The 20547-nt window shown below is 35.4% G+C and overlaps 1 protein-coding gene across 1 annotated transcript in view; it reads right to left on the bottom strand.

Moving 5' to 3' along the window:
- Positions 1-20547, bottom strand: part of ATF7IP (activating transcription factor 7 interacting protein) — a 138900-nt gene that overhangs the window by 117627 nt on the left and 726 nt on the right. The window lies entirely within an intron of this gene.

The raw sequence follows: 20547 nt of genomic DNA on the forward strand, positions 1-20547 counted from the left end.
TTATATTCCATCTTCATGAACATCAAAAAACAACATAACGAAGATACATTCTAGAATAATTTTCAAACTGAATTCCACAGTGCCTTAAGAGGCCAAGGTTCTACAAATAAGTGAACTAGATCTGGATCTAATACAAGATTATAATTGTCATGTATAATCTCATTTCAAAGTTTTGTTTATCTTAATAGCGTAATTATTCTCATTTTATTAAATACACATGGCATGTGAATACGTTTACAATATAAAATAAGTAAATAACAATAAAATATCACGTGTCCTTTTGTTTCTTAAGCCTTGTAGAATTAAGCAGAAACCATAAGTATCCCTTTTATATATTGGAATCCTCCCTAAGAGTTTAACTTGCAAAAAGTTTCTGTTTTTAGAAAGCTGCTCTACTCAGAAAGTTTAGAACTTACTGTTCTATGTCACATAAGTCAGGGATATATTCTTAATACTCTGCGGACAAAACCAGGAGTATATCATACCAGCTAAAAAATATTTTAATAAGTACTGCAATTTCAGTATTGCTGCTTAAAATATGCTTTTTCTGCTATCTGAAATACTACGTGAATAAGAATTTCATTCTCCCATCTTTCTGGGTAACCACAGACTTACAGTATCTCAATAAACATTTCTACTCCAAAACAATGTTCAGAAAGCTTTTTACATTTTTTGAAATTAAATTTACAAAATCATTGAGCTATATTTCTTTTAAATATACTACAGGTTTAAATTAAGACTAAAATGAAAATATCACTTAATTAACTGAGTACTTCAGCTCTGATGGTATTTGAATACATTAGATATATTTTTTAAAAAGAGGTATCCATGACTAGATGTGAATTTATTTCTAAATTCAAAATCTCAATCTGAATGCCAACTTAAGCAAAAAGTAATTTGAACAAAGAAGCAAAGCAGCATTAAAAATGTCAAAGAGTTAGATACTGGGAGGAGGCAGCATGATGAGAAAGAATTGCAACCCATAATGCCAAAAAAAAAAGATTTTGGACAGTATTAAAAAATTTTTTTCATGATTTATATAATTACCCTTCTTCCCAAAAAGCTTCCACACAATACCTCACAAAAACGTAGAAAAATTGTAGTCTTTGTGCAAAACAAGGCTTATTTATGGATCTTTTAAAAAAAAATCCATTCAGATAATATATTGTTTTAATTTCTACAAATAAATACCAAACACACTAAAATAGCCTACACAAAAAGAATATTACATTAATTAGGGCCAGAAATGCACTACTATGGTGATCAAATGTTCTGGCAATGACAGAACATAAAATGGTAAGAAATTACAGGAATTTAACCTTTGACCCCACCATGCTATGTACTGTTTCCATAATAAAGGCTTAAAGGTTCTACCAAACATTTCAACTTTTTAAAAACCAAGCTCTAAGTTCACCCTTCTAAGTAAACTCAGTTAAATTCCTTTATAAAAAAGAAAAAAATGAGAATGTTTAAGATAAAGAGTAATTGGTTCTTACCTCTGGTCCTGATGCATGTGACAAGTCTCCTCACTGGCATACTTGCTGCCTAAGCAGCTACAAAGACTAGGTTAGCAGCCATTTTGAGACAGCTGCACAGTCTCAGTTGCACAAAAGTGTAATTAAGATGGCTGCAATGTGCACTCAAGAACTCACACAGTGAAAACTCAGCTATGTAACAAACAAAGCCCCTCCCACTTTGTCAGCCTGCAGGAAACTGAACATAGACAACAGCTAATGCATATACTGCAACAAACAATGCAGCTACACAGGACACAGAAAAAGAAAACAGAAGGCAGCAAGCCAGTTTTGTAACATAATGCCTGTGAATCCCGTCTTGCAATACAGACTTTGGGCACATCCAGATCCCAAACAACTTGAAATCCATGCCACACATTAGCAGTTACAGAGATAGAGCCAAATCACACAGAGCAAACATCAGGGAATTCGCTTGAAAGAAAGCCTCCATTTCAGTCCAGAAAAAAAAAAAAAAAGTTAAACCTTGCTCAAGGCCTTTTTTTTTTTTTTTTTTACCTTTTATAGTTTTATCATGAAAAGAATTTCAATTTTATAATTTCTAGAAAATTGTTTAAATCCTGAAAATGACTTGATTGATCAAGTTAATTTCAATTTACAGAAGGCTAAAGATTTTCTCCACAGAATCTAAGCCCCAAACTGATCAAATCTAGCAGAACAGTTAAAGCCTACAATTAAATTTTTGAACCTTGACAACAGAGTCTCTACAAGATGGCAAAAAGCTTATTTTGAGTAATTTACCATAGATATAAAACTAATTTCTTCTCTTCAGTAGTACAGATGGTCACAAACATTAACATCCCCAGGTGAGTGTTTAGTCCCAGGGCAAATTACATTTCATGCCCTGACACAGACCTCCCAACTTTTTGATGTGAGTGAAAAGCAAATAAAAACAAAGAATTATAGGCACCCTGATGGAAAAAAGGGAATTTTTAAAAAGGGTAAAACTCAGTCTAATAATGGATATATTAGCAAGACAAATGTGAAAGAGCTCCAACAAATGCGGGTTGGCAGAAACATATCAATCAAGGAGAAGGGAAGGACAAAAGCACAGAGAGAACCTGTTCACATCAGTAACAGAATCCACGTTTTCTTTCTCTCTTCCTCAGTCTACCTTCCTAAAATTTAGCTAACCCGTGTATCTTGTCTCTATCCTTCACTAAATATAGGTATTTACTAAACGTTTTAAGGGTATAGGGGAGTAATAGGGATATAGCTAAAAGGAGATTGGCTCTATGACTTGACAATGGTTCAAGCTGAGCAACAGGCACACAGAATTTATTATCTCATTGTATTTCAGTATATATTTGAAATTTTCCATAATAAAAGTTTTTTAAATTACTTACCTTTAAAAGGTCCTTATGTATTTTCCATTAGGCAAAATGAATAATGTATGTAACAACTTCAGTATATCAGAAAAAGTTATACTTGATCCAAGCCATATTAATTCTTTAAAAATATAACTGTGATTCTCAAGCAAAGACTATTCATTAAAAGCAAGATTTAGGCCAAGCACAGTGCTTCATGCCCATAATCCCAATACTCTGGGAGGCTGAGGCGGAAGGCTCTCTTGAAGCCAGGAGTTTGAGACCTGCCTGGCCAACAAAGCGAGATCTCTGTCGCTACAAAAAATTTTTTTTAAATATTGGCAGGTGTGGTGATATGAACCTGTAGTTCCAGCTACTCAAGAGGATGATGCAGGAAGATCACTTGAGCCCAGAAGTTCAAGGCTACAGTGAACTTGAACCACTACACTCCATCTAGCCTGGTCAACAGAGCCAGATCCTGTCTCAAAAAAACTTGTAATTAAAAACAAAAGCAAGAGTTGGTAAATTGAGAAAGGCTGGAACAGAATTGATATTACTGTAGCACTGGAATCTATGTTTAATTGGGGGGTGGGGAAAGAAGGTACAAATAGCCAAAATATTCAGAGCTGCCTAATGAAGACTTTCTTACATTCTGGAAGCAAATTGTTTTTAGGAAGTCTGATCCACAAAGATTTAAATTACGGAACACACTGTCAAATGGATGATCTCTTCTTCAAGCCTCCCTTCTCTTGCCAAATACTTTTCCAGTGTAAATCCTGAATACTTTTTTCTTAGTCTAAACATAGTCTACCAAGAGAAAGCTGCTGGCTACTAATAATACAGGTTGGACATCCCTAATCCGAAAATCCAAAATTCTCCAACAAGATTAAATAATTTCACAAAACTGATACAAGCAGAAATACAACCCAGACAACACTTAGTACCAGCCAACAGAGCTTTATCCATCCCTTCACACATTGGTTCTGTTTCTGTGTCTGATGAAACAGTTTAGAAAAGGAAAATAATTAGGCTGTTATTCAGATAAATAGAGTCAAGGCCAACACCTTTATCCCAAAGAAACTATCCTATTATAGTTTACTTGATATATCCTTTACATGATTCAATCTATATTACCCTATCACCGACAATTCTTTCCTTACTCTCTCCTTACTACGCACATCCCCAAACCAGGTATCATTACTCTCTCAAGGTCTTTTATGCATATCATCATTATACTTACCACATTTCATTACTTGTATCTTTATGCAAATAATCTTTATATAAGGATATAAATCATATCTTAATTTATTGTCCATTCTCTTCCATAGTACAGAACACAGTTATTTGCTCAATAAATAGTGAGCTGAAATTCTCAGTGTTTTTGTTTCTACCACAAAAATCTCAAAAGAACCTTCATTTTTAGGATCTCAACTCCTACTTTCTAGGAAGAAGTCAACTAATATGTCAACTAAGATTTTAGTCTTGGCCTAAAAACATCTGCACTTCAGAATCCAAGATGGAAAAAATAACTTTTGTAGGGCACTTTTCAGGCACTATATAGGAACTACTATGTGCTTATGATAGATGACTCTGAGAAAATCTACAGGAAACATAAGTGATTTACTTTTAAGTTTTATTAATATTACTAAAAAAGCAGGATTCACCTTGACTGTATAATGTCACAGGTTATAGGAAATTTGTTTTATATTGGGTCATTTGTAATAAGACCAAACATTTATTTATAGAAGCATAAATACTTGCAACCAATTTCTAATGTTCAGTAAACAATTCCATGACTATCCCATGTTTAATCTTTTCCCAATTAAAAATCAGTACTTTTCACAAGTCTTTTTGTTTTTTTGTTTTATTCGTTTGTAGACAGGCTGGAGTGCAGTGGTGCAATCATGGCTCAGCTTACTGCAGCCTCAACTTTCTGGGCTCAAGACTCTCACTTCAGCCTCTGGAGTAACTGGGACCACAGGTGTACACCACCACAACTGGCTAATTTTTAGAATTTTCTGTAGAGATAATGTCTCGCTATGTTGCCCAAGCTGCATTCAATTCTTTTTTTATTTCACTCTTACAATGACCATGTAAAATAAGAGTGCTACAATCCCAAATTTTTATGACCAGAGAATGTAATCATTTGCCAGGAGTCACACAATTAGTAATGAAAGAAAAAAAAAAACTAGAATTAATTCTAGTCAACCATTACATTTTATATATATTATACTATTTGAAAACTTTGCATATGCAAATTATTGAAAACTATAGAATCTAAAGAAAAAGTTTCACTGTATTTGGTTGAGAGTAAATATATGTTTTATTTATTTAATTAAAATGCTCTAACTGTAAGTTATTATTAACATTACATATATTTAAATCTAAAAGGCATGTTAGAATGGTATTAAGATGATGAACCAAGAACACCTAATCCCACTAAAACTACATAAATCCTAAAAAAACAGAGAGAAATAAGAGGTAACAGCTATTAAGACTTGGGAAGCTGAAAAATAAGCAGGACCAGCCAGACACGATGGCTCACGCCTGTAATACCTACACTTTCGGAGGCCAAAGTGGGCAGACCACTCAAGGCCATGAGTTCCACACCAGCCTGACCAACATGGCAAAACCCCATCTCTACTAAAAATACATAAATCAGCCAGGCATGGTGGCACACCTGTAGTCCCAGCTACTCAGGGAGGCTCAGGCAAAAGAATCACTTGAACCTGGGAGGTGGAGGATGCAGTGATCCGAGATTGAGCTACTGCACTCCAGCCTAGGTGACTGAGTGAGACTCTGTCTCAAAAAAAATAAGTAAATAAATAAGCAGGACCAGTTGTAACTAACGTAGCAATCCCTAACACACAAAATTCCAAGCTGCAGTGGTGACAAGAACCAATCCGATTTACCTGGCAGAAATCTGAAAATCATAGGAAGTAAAAGAACCAAGCACCTTTGAAAATCAGAGTGAAGGGAGCAGAGAGAAGGATAAAATGGCCAAAATAGTGACAGCTGTTTAAGAAGCAGAACGATATCTTAGATGCTTTTACCAAACACATTTAACAGTGACTATCTGTTCCTCCCAACCTTAACAAAAGTCTAAAGACAACATCTGCAGTTAAAAATGAGAGTACCTGGCCGGGCACGGTGGCTCACGCCTGTAATCCCAGCACTTTGGGAGGCCAAGGCAGGTGGATCACCTGAAGTCAGGAGTTCAGGACCAGCTTGGCCAACATGGCAAAACCCTGTCTCTACTAAAAATACAAAAATTAGCCGGGCGTGGTGGCACACATCTGTCATCCCAGGTACTCAGGAGGCTGAGACAGGAGAATCCCTTGGCCTGGGAGGCAGAGGTTGCAGTGAGCCAAGATTGTGCCAGTGCACTCCGGCCTGAGCAACAGAGTAAGACTCTGTCTTAAAAAAAATAAAAACAAAACCTGAGAGTACCATATCAAAAAGAGAAGGACTAAGTCCTGACTGCAGAGATCCCTAGTCCTCTTCATGAATCTCCCAGAGTGCTGGCAATCAGAGCCTATTTCTCTATTTATAAAAATGGAAGACTATTCCCTGAGGGTGTCTGACCAGCACAAGACATAAGACCTAAGGTCTCTGGAGAACGTTCCCAAAATGGCTGACCCAGATCAGCCTAAAGGGAAGTTTCAAACTGTCAAATTTAGATAAGGCAATGAACTTTTTAGTCTTCCACATCACATTATGCAGTTAGCTAAGGAAGGCAATTGAGAAAAGTTTCCAACATGACAGAGACCAAAAGAAAATGAAAACAAAAAAAATACATGAAGCAATAGACTATGCAGGAAAAAGAAAACTTCAAAAAAAATTAATATATGCAGACAAAATGTTACATTCTTGAGTCAAGAATAGAATGCTATAGAAAAGGAATGAAAATTAAGAACATGATAGAAAAAAATGAAAAACTCAATAGAAGGACTGGATGATAAAGTTGAAGAAACCAACCTTAGCAAAAAGACAAAATTATAAATCAAAAGAAAAGATACAATTGGAGTATCCATCCAAATATTCAAATTGGAATGACACACACACACACACACACACACACACACACACACAAAGACATCACCAATGAAATCATTTAAGAAAACTTTCCAGAGTTGAAGGGCAAGAATTTCCAGACCAAAAGAGCCCAAAGCATGCCAGCAGACTGTAATAAACAGATCCACACAAGGGCAGGTTCCATTGAAATTCCATAAGACTAAAGACTAATAACCAATTCTACAAGCTTCCACTGAGAGGAGAAATCAGAAATCAGAATGGTTTCAGATTTCTCAGTGGTGATAACAGTAGGAAGAAGATAATGGAGCAGTGTCTTTAAAATTCTGAAGGAAAAGAATTTCAACCTGGAGTTCTATACCCAGCCAAACTATCAATCAAGCATGAAAACATAGAAAGACCTTTTTCAAATACGCATTGTCTTTAAAACCTGTATCTCCCATGCACCCTTTCTCAAAAAGCTACTAGAGAATGTGTAGCTTTCTACAGGCAGGGAGAATTCTAAGAATTCTCCTGCCAAGGACAGAATAAGTCAATAAAAAGACATAGCATTTGGAAAACAAGGGTCCTAGAAGACAGGTGAAGGAAATCTTCACTGATGGTTGTATTAGTTCATTCTTGCATTGCTATAAAGAAATACTTGAAAATGGGTAATTTATTAAGAAAAGAGGTTTAATTGGCTCACAATTCTGCTGGCTGTACAGGAAGTACCGTGTATCTGCTCAGGTTCTCGGGGTGGGAGGCTCAGGAAATTTACAAACATGATGGAAGGCAAAGGGGGAACATGCACATCACATGGCAGAGGCGAGAACAAGAGAAAGAGGAGAGGTGCTACACACTATTTAAATGACCAGATCTCACAAGAACTCACTCACTATTGTGGAGGACAGTACCAAGGGGGATGGTGCTAAACTATTCATGAAAAATCCAGCCCATGACCCAATTATGTCCCACCAGGCCCCACCTCCAACATAGACGATTATGATTTAACATTAGATTTGGGTGGGGATACAGATCCAAACTACATCAATGGTGAATAAAATTCTAAGGATGACAGCTGTATACAAGATATAGTGAGCAACTAAGCCACACAGGAGCAATGACACTCAAGAACTAAACATGAGTCAAGATTTTTGCTGCCACCATACCTGAGGAAATGTGTCTTATAAATTAAGTCTTTTAAATAAATATCAAAAGATTATTAGTAATTGTACCAAATCGTCTTAACTATTGCTATTTACATGGAAGAGACTCATGGATGCAGGCCTGCTGGTATAAAGCTGACATCATGAATCAACAACTGTCGTAACTGTATCAAGGGAATGGGTCATGATTTTCATGATTATGTTGTACAAACCAGTCAATTCTGTGTAAGTAGGTTGCTTAACGCGAGATCAAAAAAAACAAGAATTACCTAAGACTAAATGAATGATTTAATTGTGGTTAATATTTTATTTTAAATGGTCATAAGAGAACAATACTTTCTTCTCAATCTATCTCAAATCCCCAACTTAAGGTATACTTTATAGAAATAGTAATATCTTTCCCCCTCAGAGATCAGGGGGAAAAATATCTTGTGAAAGGTTTTAATATAGGTTATAAGCTAAAGAAGCCACCAAAAACATTTTATGAATGATTCTGTAGAAAAATACTGAATATAGGGCTGGGCATGGTGACTCACGCCTGTAATCCCAGCACCTTGGGAGGCCAACGCAGGTGGATCACCTGAGGTCGGGAGTTGGAGACCAGCCTGGCCAACATGGCAAAACTCCGTCTCTATTAAAAATACAAAAATTAGCTGGGCGTGGTGGCATGTGCCTGTAATCCCAGCCACTCGGAAGGCTGATGCAGGAGAATCGCTTGAACCCTGAAGGCAGAGGTTGCAGTGAGCCAAGATCATGCCACCGCGCTCCAGCCTGGGCGACAGAGCAAGATTCCATCTCAAAAAAAAAAAAAAAGAAAAGAAAAAGAAAAATACTGAATATATTGTTCAGCCTTGTCCAGAAACTGCTTAGAACAATGATTAAACACTGTATAAAGTATCATAACTCAATCTTTCTACTTTTTATGACTCAGTTTACACAGTTTCAATAAGAATCTGTTATCCTGCCTACCAGGATAAAATTGGGTAAGTCAGACCAGGCACGGTGGCTTATGCCTGTAATCCCAGCACTTTGGGAGGCTGCGGCAGGTGGATCACCTGAGGTGATCCTCTTGAGGTCAGGAGTTCGAGACCAGCCTGACCAACAGGGTGAAACCCTGTCTCTACCAAAAATAGAAAAATAAGCTTGGTGTGGTGGTGGGTGCCTGTAATCCCAGCTACTCAGGAGGCTGAGGCAGCAGAATCACTTGAACCCAGAAGGCAGAGATTGGAGTGAGCAAAGTTCGCGCCATTGCACTCCAACGTGGGTGACAGAGCAAGACTCTGTCAAAAAAAAAAATAGAAAGAAAGAAAGGCCGGGCGCGGTGGCTCACGAGGTCAGGAGATTGAGACCATCCTGGCTAACACGGTGAAACCCCGTCTCTACTAAAAATACAAAAAATTAGCCAGGCATGGTGGCTGGTGCCTGTAGTCCCAGCTACTCGGGAGGCTGAGGCAGGAGAATGGCGTGAACCTGGGAGGCAGAGCTTGCAGTGAGCAGAGATCTCGCCACTGCACTCCAGCCTGGGCGACACAGCGAGACAACGTCTCAAAAAAAAAAAAAAAAATTGGATAAATCAAATTTGTAACCATAACCACATTGGAAATGTGAAATTTAAAAATGAATTTCGGGCTGGGCTCAGTGGCTCACGTCTATAACCACGGCACTTTGGGAGGCCGAAGCGGGCAGATCACTTGAGGTCAGGAGTTCGAGACTAGCCTGGCCAACATGGTGAAACCCCGTCTCCACTAAAAATACACAAATTAGCAGGGCGTGATGGTGCATGCCTGCAATCCCAGCTACTCGGAAGGCTGAAACACAAGAATTGCCTGAGTCTGGGAGGTAGAGGTTGCAGTGAGCCAAGATCATGCCACTGCATTCCAGCCTGGGCAACAGAGCAAGACACTGTCTCAAAAAACAAACAAACAAACAAATAAATAAACACAAATTTCCTTTAATTAGGTATGACAGAGAACAAAAATTGCATCTTATTTTTTTTTTTGAGATGGAGTCTCGTTCTGTCACCCATGCTGTAGTGTAGTGGCACAATCTTGGCTCACTGCAACCTCTGCCTTCCGGGTTCAAATAATTCTCCTGCCTCAGCCTCCCAAGGATTGCATCTTAAATATAGAAATCATGCCTACTAAATCTTCACAAGAAATCAATTTAGTATCTCTTCTATAGCTTATAGATTCCAAGCTTTGAAGGGAATAAAGAATAGTATTTCCCAAAAAAACAGGAAAACTGACAAATGTGGGAATCTCAGAGAACCCCAAGATACCCTACAATTATAGGTACTGCAGATGAAAGCTCATTGAGATAAGTCAGATGACTCGGTTTCTGGTAGTGGAGACAAGCTAATAAATAAATAAGTCAATTATAGCATCCAATTATAGCTTCACAAAACATCCATACAGAGGTTAACTCTTACCTTCCTATCAAATGGACATAGTTTTGTTAAGCACACAATAGGGATGTCTTTCTATATTATAAATCAACACCTCATTAGACCTATGTGAATCAAATGGCTAAAGAAAACATGAAAATATACCAAATCAGAAAATCATTTAACAAACTTTATGGCCAAATCTGTGCCTTAAGAAGCTGGAGCTTGATTCAAGGAAGGGCTATGGATGAAAAATGATACTTTGTCTCAATTTTGAGTGAGTATGTCCAGCAGATTTTTTTAAAGGAGGGCAAGGAGTAATCCTATGTGGAATTAGTGCCCAAAATAAATGCCTTCATCCCTAACTTTGCCAATGATGAATGCTGCCGAACCTTGCAGATATGACAATCAATGTGAGAAAATGGCTGCTTTTTCACCGGGAAGATGTTTACTGTAAATTTCGTGAGTTTAGTAATCTTATGGGGTTTTTTCCTTTAAATACCCATTTGTTTTTTAATGAGTCAGTCCTAAAACTGGTCTCCATCACAAACCTTTACAAGTAAACTACTTTCTTAAACGTTTATTTACCTTACTAATGAGTGGTAATATGAAACCGACCTTTCCAAGTTACTTTTTAAATGCATTTAAATTCTAGCTCCAGAAATCAAGAATATTATTTTCTATAAATCTCCCTGTATTGCAGGGCTCCCTGCACATAGTTGCTTCTTAATAAATATTCATGAGTGACTAATTGATTCACCAATTGATTAAAGCTAGAGATATGTGTGAGACACAGATGCTAAGCATTTTATATATCTAATCGTATTTAACCCTCACAACGCTACCATGTAGGTGGTAACCCCACATTTTAAAGATAAAGAACACTGAGAGGAGACACTAACTGCCCAGGTCCCAATACAAAACTACTGTTCTTTCCACTTCACTGTATAACTAACTGATTTTAGGAAAATTCTTTGTCTTCTCTTTTGTTCTTCTTTTCTTTCTTCATTTATTTATTTATTTTTATCTTTCAGTGTTTAAATCATTTAAAGTAAGTTTGGTGGGGGAAGAGGATTATACAAACCTAAAATGCAAAATAATTATATCATTCCATCTTTTCCTCAAACCCTTATTAATTTATATACATAGGTTCTTCACAGTCATATTTTAGAAACTTTTTATTAATAAGCAACTGGTTCTTAATGGATGACATTGAAAACTGTTTTTCCTAAAACCAACTATTTATAATTTTTCATACGTAAAGTGCCTGTCAAATCTTCCCATGACAATTTATCATGTGGGTATTTGCCATTTGAGTAAATTATATGTTTGATTAAAAAAAAAAAAGTTCTGACATCTGTGGATAATGAGTTAAATAAAAGAAAATAATTAGAATATCTTATTCCCTTTTATTTTCACCTCTACCTAAAACGAAGGAATTCTATTCTTTCAATAAGCAAGTATTTATTGGATATTAAGGGGAGCATGGTGGAAGGCAATCTTATACTTTTAATAGTGGTCTTATCATACCTTATTAGAAAGAATTTGTCTCAAAAAATTGTCAGATATATCAATAAGATATGATTCCTAACCCCAGGAAGCTTATAAAGTACTACACAAAAAACAAATAACTATAAACATAAAAGTGGAAAGGAATAAATGCCTTTAAAAAATATATGAAGTAAAGCAAAGAGAAATTAGAGAATTTCCAGCTGAGAGCAATATTGGTGCCATGGCAACTATGACTTTTATTCACAAAAACCAAGGATTTGTATCACAGAGCTATTAAGAGTTCTCCTAACACACTACCTTCCTTTCTGGCCTCTGAGATTTTGAACATACTATTTATTCTCTTTACTAGTATTATCTGTCGAATTCATCCCTTAAAATACAACTCCCGTAAAATCTCCTTGATCTCCTTCCAACACTCTCACCACTTTCTGTACTCTACAAAAATATCTATTGTTTTACTTGTCATATTCTGTAGAAAGCTACTTTTAACTATTTACTTATTAATCAGGTAAGTTTTGCCTATATGCAGAGAATTTACAACCACAATCTTTTTACCTGTGTATATTACAAGGCCCTTAGAAGTCACATTTTCGGCCAGGCACAGTGGCTCACACCTGTAATCCCAACATTTTGGGAGGCCAAGAGGGGAGGATTGCTTGAGCCCAAGAGTTCAAGACCAGCCTGGGCAACATGGCAAGACCCCCATCTCCACAAAAAAAAAAAAAAATTACAAAATCAGCTGGGCTTGGTGGCATGTGCCTGTAGTCCAAGCTACCTAGGAGGCTGAGTCAGGAGGATCCCTTGAGCCCAGGAGGTCAAGGTTACAGTGAGCCATGATCACACCACTGCACTCCAGCCTGAGTGACAGAGTGAGACCCTAGTCTCAATTAAAAAAAAAAAAAAAAAAAAGTCACTTTTTCCATCACGGGAAATGTATATTTTATACATATAAACAGAGAAAAAAATAATCTGGATAAAATAATGCAAACATAAACTATTCAAACAATTGTCACTTGATTCATCTACAGTCCTTTCGAATTAAGCAAGTTAACCTGTAAAGTTCAAAAATACTACACTGAGTTTTAAAAATTAGAAGTTCTAATTCTTGCAAAACTAATCATAATGTTTTCAACGGCAAGCAGAGAGGGGAAGAATTCTATCAAATATAAATATTTATAATAACTGGGACCCCAGCCACAAATTATGAACACAAAACCCCCCAACATACCATTTCAGTGCAAAATATACAGAGTTATACTATAACTGAACCTAAATCTTAAAACAGAGAAATAGTTTTCAGTACCAAATTATGAAGTACTTTGAGACCACTTCTCCCAATTCCTTATATAGCAGAAAATGCTATTCATTAATATTCATTTCTCTTTTATAAAATTATCTAGTTTTAGCTAAGTATATGATTATCCAGCTAGATATATTTCCCAGACTTCCTTTCCCAGCTAAATATGTCCCAATGACTAAACGATCACACATAAACCATGAGTCAAAGTGCTATGTGCCACTTCCATATCATGCTCTCAAAAGAAAGAGTATGCACTCCCATTGTTCTTTCTTCCTTGCCTCTGGCTACCAAAACTAGAGAGTAATCATGTTTCACCTAGTGATGGAAGCCATATGTTAAGGCAAAACCAGTTATAAACTCTAAACAGTCTTTGTATGACTACATGAGAAAAAAACACGTGTCATCTTTAAACAACAGGAATGGAGTCTCCTATACTGTGGCAGCTTAGTTTTTACTCTAATGGAATTCACTTCTGACATTTACTACCTAAAAGGAAATGAAAGAGTTCAAAAGCAGTCCCTCTTTTCCCTTACATGCTTTTTCCTATGACAATCTATCTAGTAAGAGTAACAGGGCAGATATACATCTAAGGCTCCAAAGCCTTAGCTGGGAATGAGTTGCAGCAGTCAAGTCATTCTTTATTGTTCCATCAAACTCTTTCTCCTGGTCCTCAAAACAGCAGATTCCTTTTCCATCTTTTAGCTTTATCCTACAAAATGGTAGGCATTATTATTGAGAATTACTGAACCAAAGAAAGTTCCTTTTACAGCTTTGACAGTTCTGAGGACAACTATTCTAACATACAAATCAAATTTCTTATTAGAATGTTCAAGTGCCAAGAGTGATGGACACATAATTTCTAAGTACCAAACCAGATAATATTTCCCCAAAGTAGCATAGGGCTATACAAACAACAAAGAAAGGGAGAACGGATCATATATAGTAACACATTATGGCATTACTACCTCACATCACCATCATACAAAGGGATCCTCTCTCCTAAATACAGCTAGTTACTACCAGTTATTGGATATAAAAGAACACAAAATGTTTCTTATAATATTCTGAGCAATGGAAAACTGCAGACATGAATAAGCGCATATTTCTGATGGCAAAGTTAGTAAGTCATCTTCATTTCTCAGATTCTCATATTCATATAGGTCCAACTATAAAGACTCTCAGGAAGGTAATAACTGTTCCCTCAGGCCTCTGGCATTTTTTTTTTGAAAAGTGGCTGAGGTACCTGAGTCATCCTCTTAAAGATTCTAAACTCCAAATGATCAAAATTTAAAATTGAAACATTCACATCATATAAACAAGCACTAGTAGCCCTGATCTACTTATTCTTAACTGAAAATGCTCCCAGCACTCACTGTCTCCAACACAAAATGGTTTCCACCATACAAGCTGAATCATCTATAAAAAGTTTAATTTTCTTTGTTTTCAACAAATTAAAATGCCTGGAGGAGCCCCTGATTTACTCTGTGGCTGGCAGGACAATCTGAGAAAGAACATGGCAAAGTAATGTTTAAATACTCTTGGCCTCTCTAATAAAATACAAGGTCAAACAAGCAAGAATTTTAAAAGAGAGTTCCACTAAAGGATAGGTAATTTCTAAGTACTCTAGGAAAGTGACAAGGACTGTGGTCTCTGAAGCTAATTAATGACATTAAGGTAATCTGTTTAAATAATGCTAAAACATCACTAATTTTTCAATCAATAATATGCCCCACAACTGTTAGAAACTCAAAGGCAGGAACTTTATTCTCAAGCTTCTTTATACATGTGACTCCCTTGAAAAACTAGGTATGCAGCCAATGCATAAATTTTCCATAGGCCTCAAAACTTAAAAGAAAAAATTATAATAGAAATCCTTCTAAACTAAATCACACGCTCATTTCCCTTCTGAAATAGGTTAAATATAACAATATTCTCCATGATTCAGAATCATTAATAAAATCATCAATTAATAATGAACATTCTATAACTACTGATTCAGCTCTGGGAATACTGATTCCCAAACTAAATAGCCTCATAACTAAGTTTATAAATTATTGCTTCTAACACTAGAAATATAACCCTCCTTTACTATCATGATGCTGGACATCATTTCTTGCCCCTACCAAAATGCATTTCTCAAGTAGCACTTCTAATTTTTTACTCCTCATCTGTTACAGTCTACAAAACAAGAATAATAGTAAACCAGAACTAGAAAAAGTTCTCAACTTTCACAAAAAAGTGAAATATCTAAGCTGTTATAAGCAGTGTTGCTTGAAAAAGACCCAAAGGCAGGGATTTTTCATTAAAAAAGATAAACTGCTTAAGAAAGGCCAATAATATCTTAATATTTTATATCCATTTTCTAGATTTATTTTCATAAAGCCAATAATATTTTATCATTTGAGTTCTATATTTCCGTGATTTCTTCTTTTCATTCCTCCACTAACTTACAAGTTTAGTTCAATAAAAATGATATTTTGGCAATAAACTGACGCCTGAATCAATTATTTAAAAGATATAAAGTAGAATTACAGCTGAAATACATCCTTATTAATCAAGATAATCTTTTTCAATGTAATCAGCATAAAAAAGAGATTTAATGGAAAATAAATTTATTCTAATAATTAGGGAAATATCCTTATCAGAAAATATAATAATTTAGTGATACCAAGGAAACTAAAATAAAAAATTTGTTATCTTTATTATGAGATTAAGCCTCACCTGGCCAGAAAAGGAATAAGGTACCTTTTCAAATTCCTCCATTAAAAAAAAAAAAATTGTCTGTGTTTAACAAAAAAGGATTTTGATTTCGAATATTGTACAATACTTTATTTTGCGACTTATTTTTCCCACATCTAACTTCATACTGATACTACTTTCATGTCATCATGTCCTAAGGCAGATTAAAAACAGAAATATAACCTTATATTGTCTCCTAATTCATCCCTACTAAAACTATAGCTGCACCAAGAAAACATCCACCTGAAAAGTCACAGATACCACAAATTCTTCCAGAGTTCCTAGGAAATAGTACTTTTTGGTAGTCTACAGTAAGTGTGTAATACTTATGAATTAAAAAAAAAGTACAAGGTTATAAATTCACCCAATGTAAATTTAATGGAATTGTAACCAAAACCATTAGCTGGCTTTTTTTTCTTAATTAACCAAATGAACCTAAAGTTGATCTGCAAAAACAGTCAAAATTAGCTATGAAAATTGTAAAATAGAATTGTGAGTGGGTATTGGATTTTATATAGGATATAGCACTACAAACACATATTTAAATTGTGTACCATCCTACAGCTAATAAAACAATGCAATAATGCTCTAAGAATAAGGCCCAGATGCAGTCATTGTCAACCTCTGTTTAAACTTTATATTATATATTCTTTTGAGAAGCTAATGAAAGCTATCACTTTTTCCCCAGAAAAACGCGCATATGAGGCCAGGCACAGTGGCTCACACCTGTAATCCCAGCACTTTGGTAGGCCGAGGCAGGCGGATCACCTGAGGTAGGAAGTTCGAGCCAGCCTGACCAATATGGAGAAACCTCGTCTCTACTAAAAATACAAAATTAGCCGGGCGTAGTGGCACATGCCTGTAATCCCAGCTACTCGGGAGGCTGAGGCAGGAGAATCATTTGAAACTGGGAGGCGGAGGTTGCGGTGAGCTCAGAGCGTGCCATTGCACTCCAGCCTGGGCAACAAAGGCGAAACTCCATCTCAAAAAAAAAAAAAAAAATTCACATACGCAGACTTACATAAAATTGTGCATATCAAGGGATCGGTGGAACCCCTAGAGGACAATGGACCCCAGGTTAAATATTCCTACTATATGAATCAGAATTGTTTGCTTAAATCTAGCTCATAAGTTAGCAACCAAAGCAGTAAGAAATGGATCAAGTCTATGGAAACTAGATATCTGGAAAAAATGGAAACTAGCAACTTATCTTAACACACAATATGTCAAAACACAGATATGTCCACATAGATGTAAAAGTATTTTTTAAGTTTATTAAAACTTCCAGAAAAAGTTCTAGTAAAAAATTAACAAAACACATGAACAAGGCTGTGCACGGTGGTTCACACCTGTAATTCCAGCACTGTGGGAGGCCAAGGCAGGCAGATCACCTCAGGTCAGGAGTTCAAGACCAGCCTGGCCAACATCGGGAAACCCCGTCTCTACTAAAAGCAGGGCATGGTGGTGCATGCCTGTAATCCCAGCTACTTGGAAGGCTCAGGCAGGAGAATTTCTGGAACCCAAGAGGCAGAGGTTACAGTGAGCCGAAATCACACCATTGCACTCCAGCCTGTGAGACAGAGCTAGACTCCACCTCAAAAAACAATAATAATAAAATAAAATACAATATAAACATACAATTCACCTCACAACAGGCAATATTTTCTGGGCAGACAAGTGCTGTAGAAATCACAAAGGAAAAAGGAAAGGCAGTACAGGCTGGTGGCTCATGCTTGTAATCTCAGCACTTTGGGAGGCTGAAGTGGGAAACTCTCTTGACCCCTGGAGTTCACGACCAGCCTGGACAACATAATGAAACTTTGTTTATTTAAAAAATAATAATAATAATTAGTGGGGTGTGATATCCTTCACCAACAGTCTCAGTTACTCCAGAGGTGGGAGAATTGCTTGAACCTGGGAGGTCGAGGCTGCAGTGGGCAAAGACCGCTGCCACTGAACTTCAGCATGCGCAGCACAGCAAGATCCTATCTCAAAAAAAAAAAAAGGGGGGGGCAGTACATTTTACTACATAAAAATGCAAAACTTCTTAACATATACAATCATAAACCATTTAAAATGTAATTTTAAAATTACTGTGACAAATATTAAAAACTAAGGACCCCAAAGCCGTAAGTAGCTGTTACTAACAAATAAGAAAAACAGTAACACTCACCATAGAAAAATACACAAAAAGTCAAACAGCTAATTCACAGAAAATGAAAGAAATGCATATATAAAACAATAACAAATTCAACTTCACTAGTTATCAAAAAAAGTTAATGAGCTATTTTTCACCCATCTAATTGACGGTGGTATTGAATATGATAAAAAATGCTTTTCAAAAAACAGTTTTTATCAATTTTGCAAATTACTTTAAAAGTCCTTTGAAAGTAATTTCAGAGAAATATTCTGAGGTATAGTACAAGAACGTTCACTGTAGCATTATTTTTAATAGAGAAATGAGCAACAAGCAAAACAGGAAACAAAAAAATGAAAGGTTTAATAAGTCACAGTACATTCTTCTTAGAGATAACAATAATATGTAACCATTTAAAAACGTGTTTAAAAAGAACATTTGATCATGTGGGATATAATAAAGTATCATGCAACCATTTAAAAACATATTTTAGAAGAATAATGAAATGGGAAAATACTCATAACATTAAAAGAGTAGAAATGAAATTATGGTACCAATGAAAAACTAATTAATAAATAAACATTTATAGATTGCTCAACCATGGAAAAGTGAAGTCACAAATCACCAATACCTTTACAGTGGTTATTTCTAAGCATTGTTAATTAATTTTCAACATTTTCCAAATGTTCTATAATGAATAAGTTTAAAAATATTTAAATAAATTTATCACATATGCAAATCCTAATTTAAAGAAAAAACAGTTCTAATTGTTTAATAATTCAAACCTGTCTTTTCTAAACTACATATAAATTTTTAAATTTACAAAACTACAAAGATTTTAAATAACTTCAGTAACTTGGTATTCATTCCTGGAGTAACCTAGTCTTAATATTTATATATGTTGGATATGTGTCAAAATTTTGTGGCATCATAACCACCAAACTAAACTTCTAAAATATACTTGTTATCGACAAAGTACTAATAAACAAATAGTTGTTTAGGCAATTAATTAATCTTAAGTTTATATGATTATATCTGCCCTGTAAGAAACATGACAGCAAAATTGTCCCACCAATAAATATGTTCTTCATATTCAAAAGTATTTTCAAATACCTCTACCTTCAATATTAACCTAAGAAGCAATCATCTGTATATTCAAATGAAAACACACGCTTAAATATATACACCAAAGTATTTCATTTTTCTGGAAATGTAAAGTGTACCATGCCCTAAGATCAAAGTTCTTTTGTTAACCTAAATATTTATGTGTATTTTCAACTCGAAAATGCCTGAAATAGCATGTGGTAGAAAGGGGCTACTAGGTAACCACTCCAGAAACATAAAAGGGAGAAAATTACACAACTGCCCTCTAAATATACTTCTGTGTAGAAGACCTCAGAGATCCAAGAATTACATCAGGTCAAATATTCTGTTGAGAAAAAAAGAAGAATCTTTCCTACATACATTCTATCTCACATGTGACGTCATTTAAAAATCCACCAACCAAAAGTATTACTTTCAATTACATCTAGTTAATATTTACTAATGGTATTTGTTTCAGGCAATAAAAATTTCCCTAAATTAACCAAGATTATAAAGCAAGAGGCACGTCTTCATTTGACAGTAGACTGATTCAAACTTAAAGAGTTATAACCAACCAAGAAACCAGTTATATACATGAACCACAGATGAAGTCTATGGAAAACATTTGCAAGTTTCTTTGCTTAGTAAGAAAGAATTTGCACAACGGGAGAATCATATAAAATCTTATATAACTTCCCCCAATTGTGTTACATAAGATTTAACTATAGTTGACACTACAATTTTAAACTAAAATAATCAGTAGCATATTTATAATTACCTTCCCTAAAAAACTATTAATAAAACCAGGAGCACACTTACAATTAAAAAATCAAACACAGCTGTATCTTACATACATGTATAATAGTACAGTGTTTAAAACAAAAAAACAGATTTTTTAAAATTAATGGTCCACTTTCCTCAAAGAGGCCTCAGGGTAATGGATGTTCTTTCTAGAACTGTTCATCAGAAAAGTTTACCAAATGTTACAGCTTACATATCATAGCAAACAAAACTGCTAAGAAAATTAGTTGATTAATTTAAAAAGTAACAATAATTATCCAGCTGAAGCAGTAATGAACAAGTCACCTAAGGAACTTAAAACACGTAAAATTAAAATGCCCAGAAACATACAAACTGATTAAAATTAAAACTTTATTTACTTAGGATCAAATAAACCAAAATAATCCTCAGATTGAGATTTCATTTTCGATTATACTGTAATTTCTTCCACTATTCCCCTTCCCCCAATATTCCCAAAACTAAAATTGTTTGTTTTGTAAACATTCCACACACCCATAACAGAACAGGTAAAAATAGGGTTAAAAATGTATTTGCAAATATGCAGTTCAAATAAATGCACTTCCCGTGAGAACACCA

The sequence above is a fragment of the Nomascus leucogenys genome, chromosome 23 (genome assembly GCF_006542625.1).
Source record: "Nomascus leucogenys isolate Asia chromosome 23, Asia_NLE_v1, whole genome shotgun sequence".
Lineage (NCBI taxonomy): Eukaryota > Metazoa > Chordata > Mammalia > Primates > Hylobatidae > Nomascus > Nomascus leucogenys.